General features: G+C 40.0%; 1 non-coding gene and 1 pseudogene across 1 annotated transcript; one reads left to right on the top strand and one right to left on the bottom strand.

Moving 5' to 3' along the window:
• The first annotated feature begins 299 nt into the window (after positions 1–299).
• Positions 300–10,026, top strand: LOC140860495 (uncharacterized; annotated as a pseudogene).
• Positions 657–763, bottom strand: LOC140870074 (small nucleolar RNA R71). Its single transcript, XR_012147056.1, has one exon. It is a non-coding gene; the product is annotated as a small nucleolar RNA R71 (small nucleolar RNA).
• Positions 10,027–11,957: the final 1,931 nt, after the last annotated feature.

Genomic DNA, 11,957 nt, shown 5'->3' with positions numbered 1-11,957 from the left:
GGCCGATTCAAAGTTAAGATTTTTGAGTTTGAAACATTCAAATCAAATCTGAAATGATGTGTAAATATGCTGCATATATCAGCAATCAACTTTTTTATAACTCAGCTCAATCAATCTAAACTCAAACTTGATCAAAGTCTTGTGAACTGCAGGATTCCCTTGCAGTGCATGCGACTCTCACCTGAGGAACTAGTGCCTTTTGATCCAGAAATTGAGAGAATTTTTCACAGAAGAAGAAGGCAACAACAAGAAGAAATGGAAGAAGAACAAGAACGAGAAAACTAGTTTACAGATCCATGATGGATCTCGCCTTGCCAAACATCGAAGATGCTAGACCAAGCATCATCAGGCCAACTGTGGCTGCGAATCACTTTGAGATAAAACCTGCTATTCTTCAAATGATTCAGAACACACTCCAATTTGGCGGGACGGTCATTGATGAACCATATGTGCACTTCACAAATTTTCTGGAAATTTGTGATACATTCAAGATACAGGGAGTTTCTTATGATGTTATTCGGTTGCGTTTATTCCCTTTTTCACTGCGAGACAAGGAGAAAGCATGGCTAACAAATCTACCTGCAGGTTCCATCACTACTTGGGATGATCTGGCGAAATCTTTCCCCACCAAATACTTCCCACCATTTAAGTCAATGAAGCTAAGAGATGACATCATAACTTTTTCCCAAGGAGAACAGGAAACACTTTACGAAGCATGGGAGCGCTACAAAGATCTGCTGAGGAGATGCCCACACCATCAATTATCAGATGGTCTTGTAGTACAAACTTTTTATTATGGTCTTTCTCACTCAAATCGTACAATGTTAGATGCAGCTGCAGGTGGAAATTTACTGCGAAAATCATCAGAGGATGGTTATGAATTAATTGAGGAAATGGCATCTAGTAGCTATCACCCTCAGTCTGAAAGGAGTGCAACTCGGAAATCTATGGGAATTCATCAGGTTGATGCATTCACATCAGTGGCCGCTCAACTTGAAGTCATGAACAAGAGAATTGAGGAACTGAGTGTAGGAAACTCTGTGATGCGAGTTCAAGAAGTGTGGTGTGAAAAATGCGGTGCAGAGCATTTCACGAAAGACTGTCAAACATTTTCTCAACCAGAGGGAGTTATGGCAAGTTACATGGGAAATCAAAATCGCCCAAGGAATGACCCATTTTCGAATTCCTATAATCCAGGGTGGAGACAGCATCCAAATTTCTCGTGGGGTGGACAGAATAATAAAGCATATGGGACTGTTGGAAAAACGTGTTCAGATCAATTAAGAATTAATACCCGGTGCAGCGAAAGTTTAAAAATTTTATTTTTATATATGGAACGATTCCATATCATGGGTATCAAAACTTTACGATTAAATTATGCAAGTAAAAATAAAATCACAATTAAATTTTTACCTCTTCAAGCAAAGGCTTGATTATGGACACCAACAGAATTTAATCTGCTCTTCTTGTATATCTCGGGAACCGATGGCTTCACGATCAATCTTCGGAATCAGGTCCACGAACAAAAAACAGAAACCCTCTGATTGATTGCACTAGAAATCAATCAGATGTTTATCGATGAGAATAAACATATTTGATCTGTCAATTCATAATGTAATTTTCCGTAAAAATCACAAACTGAATTTTCTCAAAAAGGGACAGAGGATTTCGAAAATCCCCTTGAAATAATATGAGTGATTTTCGAAAATTGGTAGAATGAATTCTTGTGATTTTTGAACACTAATCATCTATTTATAGTTAATTTCTAGACTAGATTAAGTTATGATTATATTAGGACTCTAACTCCTTAGGGCCCACAATCCATAACTTAAGCCCAACAAGCCAAGCCCGTTATTATAAAAATTAATATAAAATTCATCATGACTCCGATTGATAAACCGATTTCACCAATGTGCACAGAAACCATTTTTGCACCTTTTAAAGTCAAGATAATTTTTCTGAATCCGAATTCAGTGATTTCCAAAAATGCCCATCCCTATGTCATTTTAGGAAATTCCACTCCCTTTTAGTTAAGAAGTCCAACTTCTATTTCATTAAATTTAACTCTTTAAATTTAACTATCTCAACGGGGTTTAGTAATCCATTACTTGTGTGACCCTCAATGGTTTAGGGATACAGCTAGCCATGGGCTCACAACTCCTTGTGACTCGGAACAACAATTTCCGACTTGCCCAACGAATCATGGTAAGAGCGTCTAGCAACATCGCCCCATGATTCCCTAGATATCACTGATAGTGCCTGCAAGAACCAGTAGATTTTGGTTAGCGTACAGTATCCCTTCATCCATATATCCCGATCGAATCAACAACCATTGGTGTATCGAGAGTCGTTCGAGATTCGATAACTATGCATTACATCTTGGAGATCAAATAATGACATCGCATGTGTTACTAGGAAAACCGAGTAACCTAAAACACATCATGTACTCTGGCCAGAGATTCGTCACACTAATATCTCCTCAGATCGCATAGGATATCCACACTCGCAAGTATGTGGTGAATCCTTGACAACAAAGCATCGACTCCTATATGTGTCATAACTGTACCCAATCCTGACACCTGATGACCCCAATAGAGTCGGTAAACAAGTCAAAGTACAGTACTAGCATATAGAGTCTCAATGATGTTTCAAGTAGTAAGGACTAATGGTGTACAACCAAAACCGCGGACTTTATCCACTCGATAAGTGATAACCACTTGAAAAGTCCGAATAGGGTAGTTCGATCATTCATCATATGAATATCCATTTGCATTCTTTGAACATATCCATGTCCATTACCAATGAAACATGGTACTTGGCATCACAAATGCTAGTCTCAATCTCGAGCAATCCTTATCCTTATTAGCGGACGGCTCAATTGACTAGGAACTGTTTAGAATATACAGTGACTATAAGATGTGTTTGATAATAGTGATATCTCTTTATTCACTATCTCATCTTACTTACACTATAGTATATTCAAGGTCTTTATCAAAACATCAATAGTATATCACAATATAACAATATGAAGAAGGACAAAGAAAATGCCATTAATGAATGTAAATTATATTAAACAAAGATTGTTTATACATAGAGTCATAAAAGCCCTTAGCCACAAGTTGGCTAACCGGGCACCCACTCTTTCAAATCAGAACTACAACAGGCAGCCTCAAGAGGAGAAATCAAGCATGGAGCAGATGATGCAGAAATTTATATCATCTACTGAAACCCGCATGCAGAATCAAGATGCATCGATAAAGAATCTGGAGAATCAAATAGGGCAATTGGCCAAATCAATTTCCAGCAGAGATCAGCGTACTTTTCCAAGTGACACTAAGAAGAATCCTAAGGAACAGGTGAAAGCAATTGAATTAAGGAGTGGAAGGACGGTCGAGCCTGAACCACAAAGCAGGAAAGAGCCAGAAACGGTTACATCAGAAAAAACTTCAGGTAAGTCGTCTATCCTAACACCTCCACCCACTTCACAATCAAAAATTGTTGTACCACCACCTTTTCCTGCAGCTCTTAAGAAGGCCAAACTAGATTCTCAGTTTGGTAAATTCTTGGAAGTATTCAAGAAATTGAATATTAATATTCCCTTCGCTGATGCACTGATGCAAATGCCAAGTTATGCAAAGTTCTTGAAGGAGATCCTTTCCAACAAGAGAAAATTGGAGGATCATGCGATGATAAGTCTGACAGAAAACTGCTCGGCACTGATGCAGAATAAAATCCCACTAAAGCAAAAGGATCCAGGGAGTTTCTCTATCCCTTGTGTAATTAATGATGTTCAGTTTCATAAGGCTTTGTGTGATTTGGGTGCGAGTATAAATTTAATGCCTTACTCTGTTTTCAGGAAACTGAGTTTGGGAGAGCCAAAACCCACAAGAATGTCGTTACAACTGGCGGACAGGTCCATCAAATATCCACGGGGAATAATCGAGGACGTGCTGGTAAAAGTGGACAAATTCATCTTCCCCGTGGACTTCGTGGTGCTAGATATGGAAGAGGACTTGGACATGCCACTCATTTTGGGGTAGACCTTTCCTAGCAACAGGAAAGGCGCTAATAGATTTCCAGAAGGGAGAGTTGCTTTTGAGAGTGTGAGAAGAGAAAATTTCGTTTGTGTTTTTAATGCTTTAAAATTTTCTCAGAATAATGAAGAATGTTTTCAACTAGATGTAGTGGACTCACTGTTATTTGATTATGTGCAGGATACTTTTCAGGAACCATTAGAAGCTGCACTTATATCTGAGCATGTGGGCGACTTCAGCGATGAAATTGAAGAGATGACTGCATATTTGAATGACAACCAGCCCTGGAGAAGAGGTGGAAAGCTTAGACTTGAAGACCTTGGTGACCGGAAGGATTTAGTTCTTCAAAAACCAAGCATTGAGGAGCCACCTACTGTGGAATTGAAACCATTACCAATCCATCTCAAGTATATGTTTTTAGGTGAGAATGATAAGTTACCTGTCATAATATCTTCTTCTTTGACAGGTGAGATGGAGGCCAAACTAATGGAGGTGCTCAAGAAACACAAGAGTGTGTTTGCTTGGAAAGTGGCGGATATCAAAGGAATCAATCCATCCATATGCATGCACAAGATTTTAATGGAAGAGAGCATCAACCCATTGGTCCAACCACAAAGGAGATTGAATCCGAAAATGCAGGAAGTTGTAAAAGCTGAAACAATCAAACTTCTGGATGCAGGTATCATTTATCCTATATCTGATAGTTCATGGGTGAGTCCAGTGCAGTGTGTACCAAAGAAGGGGGGGATAATTGTCATAAAGAATGAGAATAATGAATTAATACCTACTAGGACAGTTACAGGTTAGCGTGTGTGTATAGACTATAGAAAATTAAATGACGCGACCCGTAAGGATCATTTTCCCCTCCCTTTCATTGATCAAATGCTAGGGAGATTGGCTGGGTATGAGTTTTACTATTTTTTAGATGGGTACTCAGGATACAATCAAATAGCGATTGCACCTGAAGACCAGGATAAAACGACTTTCACTTGCCCATATGGTACGTTTGCCTATAGACGTATGTCTTTCGGATTGTGTAATGCTCCTGCTACTTTTCAGAGATGCATGACTGCCATTTTTCATGATATGGTCGAAAATTTTTTAGAAATTTTCATGGATGATTTCTCTATTTTTGGTCAATCTTTTGATGCATGTCTGCATAACTTGAATTCTGTTTTAATGAGATGCGAGGAGAAAAATTTGGTGCTGAACTGGGAGAAGTGTCATTTCATGGGGACAGAAGGTATAGTTTTGGGTCACCAAATTTCTGAACAGGGGATCGAGGTGGACAGAGCCAAGGTGCACGTTATTAAAAATTTGCCTCCACCCACGACAGTCAAGGGAGTCAGAAGTTTCTTAGGACATGCTGGTTTTTATCGGCGATTTATTAAGGACTTTTCAAAAATTGCCAAACCTCTGTCTTCTTTGCTAATGAAAGATGCCTTTTTTAACTTTGATTCGAATTGTTTGCAGGCTTTTGAGGTGTTGAGAGAAAGACTGGTGACTGCACCAGTACTGACATCGCCGAACTGGGATCTTCCATTTGAGGTAATGTGCGATGCAAGTGACTCTGCTGTTGGCGCGGTACTTGGCCAACGAATAGACAAGGTATTCCGAACTATATACTACGCTAGCAAGACTCTTAATGAAGCTCAACTAAATTATGCCACCACTGAAAAAGAGTTGTTAGCAGTAGTATTTGCATTGGACAAATTTCATTCATACCTTGTACTTTCAAAAATCACAGTATACACAGATCACTCTGCTATTAAGCACTTGTTGGCAAAGAAAGATGCGAAACCTAGACTGATTAGGTGGATTTTGCTTTTGCAAGAATTTGATCTAGAGATCAGGGATAAGAAAGGTGTTGAAAATGTAATAGCTGATCATCTCTCTAGATTAGAATGCAGTACAGATGGTGCACAAAATGAAATAGAGGACATAGATGATTGGTTCCCCGATGAAAAACTTTTCGCCATAGAGAGTTCACCATGGTATGCACATTTTGCTAATTATCTAGTCACAAGCACACTCCCACATAATCTATCTTTCCATCAGAAGAAAAAAAATTTTATCAGATGTTAAGCATTACTTTTGGGAGGAACCATTTTTGTTTAAAATATGTGCTGACTCCATGATCCAGAGATGTGTGGCGGAAGGCTAAATTCAGAGCATCCTCAGTCATTGTCATGATCGTGAGGTAGGTGGCCATGCTGGGCCAATTAAAACAGCAGCAAAGGTACTTGAATGTGGGTTCTATTGGCCCAATCTCTTTAAGGATGCGCGCTTGTTTGTCTTAGCTTGTGATAGATGTCAGCGGACAGGTAATATCTCTAACCGAAATGAAATGCCTTTAAATAATATCATTAAGTGTGAGATATTTGATGTATGGGGAATCGACTTCATGGGACCGTTTCCACTTTCTTTGACAAAAAAATACATTTTGGTCGCAGTCGATTATGTTTCAAAATGGGTAGAGGCTGAAGCTTATGCAACAAATGATGCACAGGTTGTACTGAAATTTTTGAAGAAAAATATTTTTAATCGGTTTGGTACACCCCGTGCAATCATTAGTGATGGTGGTACCCACTTTTGCAATAAACTTTTTGACAAACTTTTGAAAAAATATGGTGTCAAGCATAAAGTCTTTACCCCATATCATCCCCAGACCAGTGGCCAAGTGGAAGTGTCCAATCGAGAAATCAAACAAATTTTGGAGAAAAGTGTGAATATTAATCGGAAAGATTGGGCGCTTCGACTTGATGATGTCTTATGGGCCTATAGGACAGCGTTTAAAACACCTATAGGCACTTCCCCCTATAGATTGTTATTTGGAAAGGCATGCCATTTACCTGTTGAGTTAGAACATAGAGCATATTGGGCTACCAAGACCCTAAACTTTGAATTTGCTGCTGCAGGTGAAAAGCGATTGCTAGAGCTTAATTGTAACGCCCTGTTTTTATCTTAAATGAGTTTATTTAAGTTAATCAGAGATTACAGAGTTCTCGAGCCGGTTTGATTTTGATCAGGGTCCTTTTTGTAAATTTTGGAAATTTCAGGGACTAAAACGCAAATATTGATTTTTATATATTATCTACACTTGGATTTGATTGGAGAAGCTTTCTCCTCCTTCCTCAAGCACGCCTCCTCCATTGTAGACGCCACTTTTGAGCTTTTGAGCTTTGTGATTTCATTCCGGGCTCGATCCGTCTGTTGGAAATTATTTCTGAAGGCAGATTATCGATCACTGCAGTGAGAGCTCTGTTATATCGTAAGTTCTCCTTCGATCCGATACATTCTAGTTTTTGGATGTTGTTAGAATCGTTCTAGATTCGAGTATGTTGTTCTTGACAGAGTTCTGACCGTTAATTATCTGTCGGTTTTGAAATAGAGCGACGTTCGGAATTGTTATGATTTTTGGAAGCCATTTTCGAAAATCGTGGTTTTGAGATTTGTTGGGTTTGTATTGTTGTTGTTGTATTAGCATTGAATTGAGTTGTTATCGGTATTGAACTGCCGTCTGCGTTGCCGGTTTGTTCAGTTATAGCCGTTATGCCGTCGGTTTGAGTTTTGGGGATTTTGAACCGTTCTTGAGTTGTTGGAACTTGGCTTATAAGTTGATCTTGGTTATTGATAATTCATTTGTCTCCGTACAGATTTGTTTGGAGGTATCAAGCCCAGAGTTAGCAGCTGTTTGATCGTTTCCGAGATTTGAACAAAGAACGGTATAGAGCATTTCCTTGAACCGTTGCCTTGTTGTTGTTAGATTGTATAATTGTTGATACAGTCTCTTTTGTAGCGTATCCAGAATTGGAAGCTACTGCATTGAAAGGTAAAAGCAGTCATCATAGCGGGATAGCATACTCGGGACTGTGGTTCTCGAGTTTTCCCTTTGAAATCACATACTTGCATTTACACTTGTTCTAGCATGAGGAACTTGTGTCTTGTTTGATTGTATTGAATTTTGTTAAAAGACTTATGTGTTATATTTATGTTATGCATTCATCTTGAGCCAATCTTGTTTTCAGCGGGCAGAACCGCCCTTTTTGTTTAGACGTTTGGGAACTATGATTGAGTGGCCTAGGTTGTAGTATTTTGCCTAGTGCTACCATACTCATTATGGTTGCTCAAAGTCTAGAGGAGTGGGATACGTGGCACCACCTCGATTGGGAGAGTCGGTGAGTCGTTACGTGATCTCATCCTCGGGATCCCAAAAGCAGAGCAGCACTCCCTTGTTTATCAGAATCGATATCCTGGTTTTAAAGACATGCATATCTTTAGCTTCGACTTGAATATGTTGTTGATAGCATGTTGTATATCCATTATTTGATATGTTGCTTTTACTGGGATTATCATTCTCACCGGTTTTTCCGGCTGTTGCTTTGTTTTGTATGTGTACTTGGCAACAGGTGGGGCAGGACCAAGTCAGAAGAGGCATGGTTAGCTTCAAGAGGGAGAGCTAGTAGTGAGACTCGGTTTAGAAGTCGTGTCAGCATGTTCATCTAGTTTAGATAGTAGCATGTTAGAATTCGAACTTCTTATGTTTGTATCCGTATTGTAATAGCCTTGTCGAGATATGACCGTTGCATGTTCTAGCCTTTTGGACATTTGAACAACTCTAGAACTTCATGTATTAGTTGGAGAATTGATGATTGTAATGCATGATTATTAGTTGATGGTTTTGGACTTGAGTTTTAGCATAAATTCTGCTGTTCTATTTCTGCTGTAGGAGGGCGCTCGAGCTGCATTTTTTAGCAGCCCAAGCGCACCCCATTCCGTGTAATCCAGTAGCGCCAAGGAGTAGGGCGCGCTCGAGCGGCAGTTTATGGCCGCCCGAGCGCGGCCCCTTTTAAAAAAAAAATAAAAAAATTCTTTTGTTTTGGCTTTGCTTTTAGTTCTTGAATCTTGTATGCTTAATTATTGTTTACTCCTTAATTAGATGTTTAGAACCGAGGTCTCACATTAATCAATTGGAGGAATTCCGCGACAGTGCATATGATATGGCGGTTTCGTACAAGGAACGCACCAAGAGAATACATGACAGGCGCATTCGTCAGCGGGAATTTAAGGAAGGAGACGCTGTCTTGCTATTTAACTCTCGGTTGAGGCTGTTTCCCAGGAAACTGAAGTCTAGGTGGTCTGGTCCCTATAAATCACCAGGGTGTATCCATCGGGGGCCATAGAGATCAAAGATGCCAAAAACGAGTCTTTTACGGTCAATGCTCAAAGGCTCAAGCACTATGTGGGGGGTGACATTGACTACATGCCGGTCATCACCACATTGACTGACCAAGACTAGTCTGGGGAGGAAGAAAAGTCAAGCTCTCGACTTTAAATTGAGAACTACATTCTACTTTCTCTTTGATATTTTTTCTGTTTTTGTTAGTTTTAGTTTTAATTTTAATTTTAAAAACCTTTTAAGTTAGTTTTTTTTTTCGTTTTCAAAAATTTTGGGGTGCGCCCGGGCGGCTATTTTCTACCGCCCAGGCGCGTGCCCACTGTCCCGTAAATTTTTTAAAAGGGGGGTGCGCCCGGGCGGCTATTTTCTACCGCCCAGGCGCATGCCCACTGTCCCGAATTTTTTTTAAAAGGGGGGTGCGCCCGGGCGGCTATTTTCTACCGTCCGGGCGCATCGCGCAGAATCAAAAAAATAAATCTCGATCCCCCTTTCTTTCTCTCACAATTCCCTTTTCAAACTTCTCTCCCTAACCCTAATCTCTCGCCGCTCTCTCTCTCTCTCACTCCATACTTCCCTTTTTCTTTCAAATTCACAGGTGCATCACTTGATTCTTCAAGTTTTGAAGCCATGGCACCCAAGAAACAAAAGTTTACAACTTCAAGGGCTACCCCATCCAACATCATCGATGAGAAATTCGTCTCCAAAGAAGCCAAGGTGAGATATGAAGACGCCAAATCTAATAGGAATCCAATTGCGGAGAGGGGATTCAATCTCTGTGAAGAACGCACCGTCTCTCTTGGCATAGTGGCTTGAGGATGGACCGAATTTTGCCGCTAACCCCTAGCGGCGATTGTACCCTTGGTAAGAGAGTTCTATGCCAACGCTGTCGAGCATACAGATAGCATGGTTTTTGTGCGGGGTAAGATGATTTCTTTCACTCCTGCCGCAATTAATAATTTGTTGAAAACTCCGGATGTAGATGATAGCCAATTTCAAGCATTTAAAGCCAATCCGGACTATTATGAAATCTCTAGGGTCCTGTGCTATGATGAAAATGTGTGGAAAGACCCGGTGAAATTTGTATCGTTTAAGGAAAAAAATTTGCGGCTGAAACCGGCCTTGTGGTATGCTTTTCTGACTCACAGGTTGATGCCGGTATCCCACACCCAAACGGTGGTAATGAGCAGGGTGGTGCTGTTGTATGCCCTGCACAAGCAATGGCCGCTCAATGTTGGACGGATTATCAACCAAGAGTTGTATACTTCCATTCGCACGTCCAACATTGCATTATTCTTTCCAACAATTGTTTCTGCACTGTGTGTAAAAGCAGGTGTCCCAATCAGGGACGACGAAGAGTGGTTGCACCCGAAGCAAGAGGTGGATGACACTATTTTAAAGGCGAAACAGGCATATCGACTCAAGGAATTTACAGCTCAATACCGGGCATGTTCTGGACCCGGTCAATCATCGAGGACACCTAAGCCACCCTCTGCTCGATGCACCACGAATGACACACTGAGTGAAATCTCTGCCTGGGTGCAGCATATGGACAAATGCCAGGAGGTGAACGCAGCCTACAATGAATCTACCAATGCCATGATGTGAGGGCTGCTCACAAATGCTGGGATGGACCCAGCAGCTTATCCAGTGCCACCGCCATATCCTCTGCCTTTCCAATTCCAATATGCTCCACCGGTTCGGGATCTGCCCGAAGAATTCGACGAGGAGTATTCTGATTAGTACCAGGGGAGTGTTTAGTGCTTTTTGTTTTGTTTTTTTTAGTGTTCTGTTTTGTTTGTTCTTACTTTTGGAAGTGTCAAGTAGCATTGGGGACAATGCTCGTCTTTAGTTTGGGGAGGGTGTATGTCTTTTGTTTTTTTGTTTATGTCTGTTTTAATGCTTTATGTTCGTTCCAATCGTTTGTAGTGTTGTTGCAAGTGTTGTGAATGAAACCAAATAATCAAGCCAGTGATGAAAAAAAAAATTAAAAATTTGAAAAATGGCAGTTTTAAGTCCATGATTATCTTCTTTGCTTGACAAATAGTTTTGAACTAGTTTAACCAAGTCGATGAATGTATCTCTAAACACTCTGTGAGGTACACTTGAATCTGAATTAGAAACACACAAAATTGGATATGATTGAGGTAATTTTTTTGATCTTTGGGCTTACAGTTTTTCGTGAATTACCCCTAGATGCCCAGTTGAACCTTCACGTTTATATAAACACGAGAGGTGAATAATCTGAAGTTTGTTTTGGTGTAATCATCGCTTACTACTGATGATTTTCTGTTCTGCACTGATTGAGATCTGTATGAAGTAACTGTGAATAAAAATTTTTCTAGAACAAATTCGAACATCCCTCGAGGTGCAATACGGGTATACTGTGACTTAGAAGTGATATAGGCAATTCTTTCTGAATTTCGTTTGTGCCTTTCAAACCAACCTTGGTGTATTATTATTTCCTTAGTACCTAATTTGAGCTTAATAGAAAACGAATGGCATGCGTGAAAACGTGTGGTAAACCCCCATTCGACATTTTTCAATATCCTACAATTACTACCCACAGCTTAAACACTCATTCCTACCTTGTGGGTAGTAAAGTGAATTTAGATTATGTCTTTTCAAGCTCCGGCTGAAAAATTGAGAATGGAATGGTGTGTTGGTTGTTGTTCAAAATGGTGAAAAAGCAAGAGAAGAATATTGGCAGAAAGCGAAGAAAAAAAAAAGAAAAATTATGGAAATCA

This window comes from Henckelia pumila, chromosome 4 (assembly GCF_033568475.1).
Source record: "Henckelia pumila isolate YLH828 chromosome 4, ASM3356847v2, whole genome shotgun sequence".
Lineage (NCBI taxonomy): Eukaryota > Viridiplantae > Streptophyta > Magnoliopsida > Lamiales > Gesneriaceae > Henckelia > Henckelia pumila.
Note: the sequence above shows the minus strand (reverse complement) of the source record. Positions and strands in the feature narration are given on the sequence as shown.